This window comes from Vicia villosa, linkage group LG2 (genome assembly GCF_029867415.1).
Source record: "Vicia villosa cultivar HV-30 ecotype Madison, WI linkage group LG2, Vvil1.0, whole genome shotgun sequence".
NCBI lineage: Eukaryota > Viridiplantae > Streptophyta > Magnoliopsida > Fabales > Fabaceae > Vicia > Vicia villosa.
The window spans coordinates 141,900,802-141,909,217 of NC_081181.1; positions in this window are offsets into that span (position 1 = coordinate 141,900,802).

Sequence of the window (8,416 nt, forward strand, 5' to 3'; positions counted from 1 at the left end):
AAGCTTCAAAATTGTCACTTGTATAAACTTTGTTATTTTGAGCTCTAAGCAATTTCTTTGTCAAAGAAGCATTCAAACATCTTCCATACACCCCATAGAAGCTGTAGTAACCCTTACATAGCATCTGTAGCCACAAAATCACCAGCCTCTATTTTCCCTTTGAAGCTTGGTCCATAGATTCGAGTTGAGCTATACAGGCCATCTTGAACTCTCTTAAGCATTCAAACACCTCATATATCATCCATATGAGCTATCCAAATCATGGAATCCCATCTGTAAACACAGAATCATCATCCACCATTGTCGCTTGGCTGAGTTGCAGTTGAGGTCGGGGAAGGAGTTTCAGGAGGTTTCAATCCATTCCAAGCATTCAGTTAGCATCCTTGAGGTCTAAGAAATCTACCTGGGTCATTACATTTGCTATGTAAAACCTCTAACACAGGTTTCGATCTCAGATTCAAAGAGGTAACACTCAAACTTTGACTCACTTATTTGTGTACCTATTTGAACAAAACTTGATACCATTCAGTTCAGCATCATGTAAGGAATCAAAGCCCTAAGGTGTTAGGGATTGATTGTGCATGTTGATCATTTAATTTTAAATTAAAGTTTTAGGGTTCATAGAGTTTTTCTGGAAATTATTGAGTTAGAGTTAAAATAAATCAATGAGAGTCATATGGTTGGACTCGTGGTTGAAAACTGAGTAACTTTCATTTTTATATCATCACAAATGGTTGAGAATTCGAGTTTGGAAATCCAACCATGGGTGTTGTTGTTGTTGCTTCACGAAGAAGAAGAATTTGGTTGAAGTTTAAACTTTAAAAACTGGAACTTATTTTATATTATATTCAACTATTTACAATTTAAATCTGACTTCATCGTATGGCTCAGTGGCAAAAGTGTGTGTTTTAAGGCGTTTGTGTGCTAGGGCGTGGGTTCGATCCCCCTTTTGCACTTTTGAACATTAATTTTCATTTTAAACCATTTATCACATGTTATGCTATGTATTGAACTGATTGGGCCTTATGATCAAATGCAAGTGTTTGGCCCAATGGCTAAGATTTTGAGCTGCAACCTTAAGGGCACAAGTTCAAGTCCCACCATGTGCAAACCTTAATTTTTTTATTACTAGTTTATTTCACTTTTTTATTTAACTTTGATAAATCTAGGGGTGTTCGCGGTGCGGTTTGGGCGGTTTTGACAAAAAAAATCATCCAAACCGCAAGAGAAAAAATAGTGCGGTTTGGTTTGGTTCGGTTGACTTTTAAAAAAAATCCGAACCAAACCAAACCAAACTAATGCGGTTTGGTTCAGTTCGGTTCATTCGGTTTTTTATAAATATTTTATTGAGCCATACATACACATATAGATGACAACATAAATTTGTATTTAGACATTCATACACTATCAAATAACAACAAAGCTCGTCATATTTTGACAATAATTTTCCATTCAATATGTAAAAATTAAATTAGACAAAAGTGGAATATTAAACATAAAATAATAGCATAAAACAATATAAAAATTATTATAATGAAATAAAAAAAATAGAAGAAACGAAAGATTAGTGAAGGTGAAGAAGAAAAAAAAGTGTTGAGAGATTAGAGAAGAAGATGTGCGATAAAAACGAAACTGAAATACAGAACATTTACATAAAAATGAGAAGGTGAAAAAGAAATAATATAGGAGAGTAAAGATTATAGAAGAAGATGGAAGATGTATGTGGCAAAGAAGGTGAAATAATGTTATTGGAGATTTGAGAAGATCGGGACTGAAATTATATGTGTAAGGATGAGAAAATTGTTCGTAATCATAAGGCAAATGTATAATAGGTTTAATTTTGGGTTGGATGTGAGTTAAGTAAAATTTAGGTTGTAACATAATGCAGTTTGATTCGGTTTGGTTCGGTTTACAAAATACAAACCGCAAACCGAATCGAACCGTGCGGTTTTGTTAAAAAATGACCCAAACTAATCCGAACCAAATGCGGTTTTTTGCGGTTTCGGTTTGGTTTGGTTTGGTTTGCGGTTTTCTATTGGGTTGGTTTGGTTTTGAACACCCCTAGATAAACCATTAAAAATAGCAAAAAATATTTATTTTAATGTAATTTTTTGCACACTCCTTATTTAACTTATCCATTTTGCTAATATATTTTAAAAATCCAAAAATATTATTTATTGAGTCATTTAAAAATTAAAACAAAAACAAGTCTTTTTATGTTTTAAAACCTTTGAAAAATTATTTCTTTTTAATATTTTCACCAAGTTAACTCCTATTATTTTTGTGTGAATCTTTGTAGGGCTAGGTTAAAGTCTCCTTGATGATGTCATGTACCCTTAAACCAACTCTCCTTTAGGATTTGGTATTTTAATCATTTTAAAATCCATTAGGTTTAGGTGTGGTTCTAAAACCCTAATCTTTAAAAAAACCCTAATTTGAATCTTTGATCTCTAGCTTCATCGTGTTAATATAACTTGTAGTTTTGATCTCTTTCTTTGTCTTTGTACATATACTTGTACTTTATTCATGGTATTATTATAATTTTTTTTACTAATCACATGCATGAGATATTTATCCATCCATCATCCATCATATTCATTCATACATGAAATGATCCAAAGGTACATATACTTTCACTTATTACCATTCGAGTTTACATTGATCTATTTGTTATACTCACTTGTTTACTTTTGTGACACATGTTATCACAAACACACTTGAGGTATCCATGATTGATTGCTTAAGTTTTTGTTGAAATATCCAAAGGACTGGGAATGGTATTGATTAAAATTGTCAAGGTACTCAATCTCTCTTCCAATCTCTTTTATCTCTGTGCTTAGTATTGTTAAAGCTTTGCACCCCGCTTGTTTTTGAAAATGGTTTTGTATTGTTAAAGCTCAACCTTTTTTAAATCAACCCTTGATTTTATATTGTTAAAGCTCAGCCAAATTTCTTTTATTAAACCCTTGTCTTGTACTGTTAAAGCTTAGCTCCTTTTATTAAAACTTGTTAAGTATTGTTAAAGCTTAACATTTAAAAACTTGTTGATTATTGTTAAAGCTCAACACCCAAAAATATTTTGGCCACTTGGAGATTTTATTTTTCCTTTTAAGAGGAACTACAAAAGCTCTGACTTCCCTACTGCACTTAAGGGGTATGTAGGCCTGAGACGCAATGTCTTACCGAGCTCACTTTTAAAACCTTCTTTTCTCATCCCCACTCTATTTAAACAAAACAAAAAGGAATTTTAATAACAACAACAACAATAATAATAATAATAATAATAATAATAATATTTTTCAAAGAGGTTCTTATGGAGTACCATAGATGTGAGGGGTGCTTAAAACTTTCCCCTTGCATAACAAACACCCCGTATTCAAATCTTTGATAAGTTTATTAGTTTTGATTTTAAAAAATTTTGTGGGTTTTATTCGCTCTTTCTCTCATTTTCTTTGGAAACACTAAAGTGCGGTGGCGACTCTGTTAAGACATATGAGCTAAGTCAATTCAATGGCTTTAGTCTCACAAATTTCACCACTACATTGTGTTAGTGTGTAAATTATGTATTGTGTGTATTTGTGTAGTATAGGTGTTAGTAGAGGCGTGCTAAGCGCGGTCTGTGTGCGCTATGCGCGCCCTACTTTCCTACATGCACTGAGCATGCTCTACTACCGCTTAGCGCGGTCTGCTGGTGTGCCAATGGAAATTTTGTTCATTTGGCCCTTTTTCCAACTTCCGCCAAGGTTGTTTAGAGTAGTAAATAGTAGCATTAATTTCTAATGTTTTTGTTTGTTGTTTTTATTTAAACATTGTTGGTTTTTCATTCGAAGCGACTTAAGGTGATTTTCCAATTTTGATTGTTTTGACATGCAAATGCATTAGTAATGATATGCGTCTTAAAAGTGTCGTACTTTCCTCGGGTATGTGTTTATCGCTTTTCTAGACTATAACATGTTTATGAATCTAGGCTTTGAACAAATATCATGCCAATTATTCTTTACTTTACTTGTTCATGAATTGAATCACTTTAGTTCCCCATCCAAATGTGAGGAGGCTTTCCATTGTTTATATATGCTTGGAGTACCAACATTCTTGTTTTAGCTGGATTTTATTATGTTTAGTCTTCTATTTGTATTGATTGTATGGAAACATGAAAGTAATCAAGGCATTTGTTTGATTTTGAGCACAACCACTTGACCAAATTTTCAATCTACCTTGTGAGTGAGTGAGAATTTTCTTACCCTCTTTGATTCTTTTTGTCATTATCCATTTTATTCTTGAACTTCTATGAGTTTGTTTGTTTGTTTTTTTGTGTGGTTCTTGTCTATGAGTTTGAGTTTGTTTGTTTTTTAATGAATGTTGATTCTTTTTTCTTGAATCCTCAACTTTGTGTTGTTGTATGAATTTTTACCCTGCCTTAGAAAGTAAGGAGTATTCACACATTAACGTTGGTTGAATTCAAGTTGGGGAGAAAAGGTTGGTTGTTATGAGGTTGAGAGAAAGTAAAAGAAAAAGGAAAGAAAAACGTGAAAAAGAAAGTTGGAAAGAAAAAGAAAGAGAAAAGGAAGAAAAAGAAAAACCTTGAAAAAGGAAAGGAAAAAAAGAGAGTAAGTTGTGTTGAATAAGTATGGTGTTTTGATGTGACAAATTTGGGTTGTGGAAGAAGTGTGATTGAAATTGTGTTGCTTAAGTCTTTGGTGAATTGAGCACTCCCTTTGGTTTAGGCAAGTTTTTGTTTCAATTACCTTTCAAAATTTACCCTTGTTTGTTTGCCCGACCACATTACAACCCTTGAAAGCCCTTGTGATTCTTGCTTCTATATATTCGATTCAAGTTTTTTTAGATGATGCATAATTTAATCCGTTGTTAGCATGAATGTTGTGTGAGTGTTCAAACCCTCATTTTTTTGTATTATTCATCTACCGATGAGTTTTTGCTATGTGTGATTCATGATTGAACGTGTGTTGTTTTGAATGTTTGACATGATTTTGTGTGTTGCCTTTGTTTCATAATTGTGTTGTCGCCGTAGTTTAGTGGTGAGCATGTTTCTTTGCTTGTAAGTTTTTAGTTGAGCTTTTGCATTGCTTGTTGATTCATGATTTCTTAGGATTTCCCTTTTGTCCCCTTATGGTGTTTGACCATTGCTAGAGGAAAAACAATGTTTTAAGTTGTGGAGACTTTGATAAGTGTTAAAATGTCGTTATTTTCTGTGTTAATTTGTGGCACTTATTAGACTGATTTTGTATATAAATAATTACTTTCACCCACTTTTGTGTATATTTATACTTTTTGTGTGTATTTGGGTTTTCGTGTGAATATTGTATTGATTAATTCATGTTTACATTCTTTTTGTAGGATTATTCAATTGGTTGAAGCTTTGGTCATAAAAGGACTAAGGATGGCTTCAAGTTTCATTTTTGGGAAGGAAATAAAGTTACAGGTCGCCCTTAGTGTGGTGCTAGCATGCCCAATCAAAACATTGTGCGCTTAGTGCGGTATTTGGTGCTTAGCACGAAATAAGGTGGTTTAAGGGTAATAAGTGGAAGCGCGCTTAGCGTGGAAGTCGAGGCTTAGCATGGTCTGTGATTTCAGTTTTGTATAAATAGGTTTAGAACCAATTTTGTAGGTGATCCACCACTTTTTAAGGTGTGATCCGGTTCTTAGAGTTTAGGGGCTTTTATCACAACACTTGGGCGTGCATCTTGATGATTTTGGGTCGAATCTTCATTGATTATGATTGACACCACAAGATATTTGGGTTCTTCCTCTCTTGCTCTCTTTGTTTTCCTTTGCGTTAGGATTTGTATGTAGTTTACTTTGTTTTGTATGTATATTTATTGCTCATGGTATTGAATGAGTTCTATTTTACAAATCAATATTGTGTTTATCTTTTTTTTTTGCTTTTTGCATGAGTTTGAGTTGCTTTAGACATAAACTGCTCACATTTCTCTTAAATGAATGATGCTAGGTTCTTGACTCTAGAGATAAATTTAGGCTTAGTAATCACGAATATCGACTCTTAATGCCTCTTTGTTTAGTTGAGTTGCGTGAGACATCGACGACGATATTGGATACAGTTTATTTCTCACGTTGCGTTAGATATAACCTTTGACTGAGTGGTACGCGGTGATATTGACAAGTGATTTGGGTTATTTCAATTGGGTAGCAAGTTTAAGTATTTTACGGGTAGATGAATGCAAATCTGACGAGTTCTCTCTGCTATGAAAATGTCTTATTTTTCTTTTTTATACTTTAATTTCCGCACTTTATATTCAAACCATTTAACCCCAAGCTCAGAAACGCGTTAATTGTTGAATGGCGTTCTTTCCCTCTAACTAGTTCATGCGGATACGATAAAGCCAAAATTCTTCCAATCTTTTTCTTGCTGCTTTACCGCATCAACACCCCCTATTCATCAACGAGTTCATCAAGAAGAAATTCCATAGGAAAACCCATCATAATTTCCATCACAACCGACTTCTTCCACCCACTTCTTAACCCAATAAACACAACCACTACAAACAGCGACACAAACATTCCACCACACACAACAAGGCACATCATATACCACACATAACCTTCAAACTAGCTACACTTACCACCCTCAACAACAACAACAAACATCACTATCGCCACAACGCCAATACACTCAAATTCAGGTACCTGAATTTGGGGTCAAATACACCCCAAATAGGAATGTCAATTTGCATCTGTTAATGGAGATCTCTGTGGGGATTATCTGTTTGGAGCACCGAAGTTGGAGATTTTTTTCCCTGCGGGGACGGGGATGGAGGGAAAAGTTTCCCCGAAGACACTTTGGGGCGGGGATCGAGAAAGTACCCCCCGCCCCGTGGATTCCCCGACTCCGAACATATTATTTAACTTTTATATTTTGTTTATTATATAATATATAATTCTAAAAGTTTACATAAAAAATATTAATTTATTAAAAAATGAAGAGTCATTAATGTAACATTTTATTTTTATGTGTTATTGTATAATGTATTGTTTCACTACCCAAGTACCTAATTCTAGAAAGTGCACCTAATACATAAAATGTACACACTGTCTCCTCATTTTCTTTTCTCAATTATCTTTTTCTCCTCCTTTCATCATCTTCTCTGTTCTCTTCATCATCACCACAACAACCACTCTTTTTGTTCATTGTGCTTATCGTAATTACTCTTCAAATATATGGTAATAACGAAATACTAGTGTCATAGTTTTGATCAAAAAGTATAAAAATTTTCTTAAGATTCAATCTCCGTGGATCTTCGTGGGGATCTGTGGGGATGGGGGAAATATCTCCCGTGGCGGAGATTGGGGATGGGGAATAAATTAGGAGGTGGGGCGGGGAGCGGGAAAGCATCCTCCGAGCATTCTCTGCCCCGTTGACATCCCTAACCCCAAACCATCACCAACATTTTACCTCACCATCAACATTTTGCGATAATGTTTACGTTCCACAACTTGAGCAAAACTTACCACCACCCTTCCCACAACCAAGACCTTCAAAAAATTTATGCCCTCTCATAGACGAACAAGTTTCTAAATTACCAAACATAGTTGTTTTTGGTGATTTTAATTTTCCGGAGGTACCAACAAATCAAGACGAATATCTAAGTACTGACGATACTCCTCCCCCATCTCTGCCTCGTCCAACACAACAAGTGGTTGCCAAAAATGTACGCCTCATACGAATAAAAATAATAAAAGCATGGTGAAACAAGCAAAAGAAATTAAATTGTATAAATTTATAAATATAATTTACTTTTAGTATTCTTAATTATTAGTTTTATTTACTTTATTTATAACTATAAAAAGATTTAATTTAAAATTATAAATTTATAGTTTAAATATTAATTTTATTATTAATTTTAAAAAACATGAAGTTGTTTAACATTTAAATAAAAAAAAGGAAATACCCTACTTTTTTTTCCAAATAGAATTTGATTATTATTTTTAAAAAATTCTATTTTGCAATGTTAGAAAACACAATTTAGTAAAAAAAAAACTAAAAAAGGTAAAAGAAAAAGAATTAATTAAACTTTAAAAAAACTTGCTAATCACTGTACAATGCTTCAGTCTCCCATGCTAAAATCAATTTCAATTTTAAGGTTTATAGGTTGTGAAGAGCTCTTCCATGAACAATTTTTTTTGGGTTAATAGTAATTCACCCCTGTAATGTTAGCGAATTTTGCTTTTTTTCCTCCCTACCTTTTGGCAACGGTTTTTTCAAAAAAAATATTGTCAAAACCTGCCTTTGGCAACGGTGGAGGTAAACCGAAACACGCTCATATTACAGGGGATAAATTATTATTAACCCTTTTTTTTATCAAATCCCCTCCCTTCCCTAAAGAGAAATGAAATCTTTTATCAAATCCCTTCCCCTCCCTAAAGAGAAATGAAATCTCCT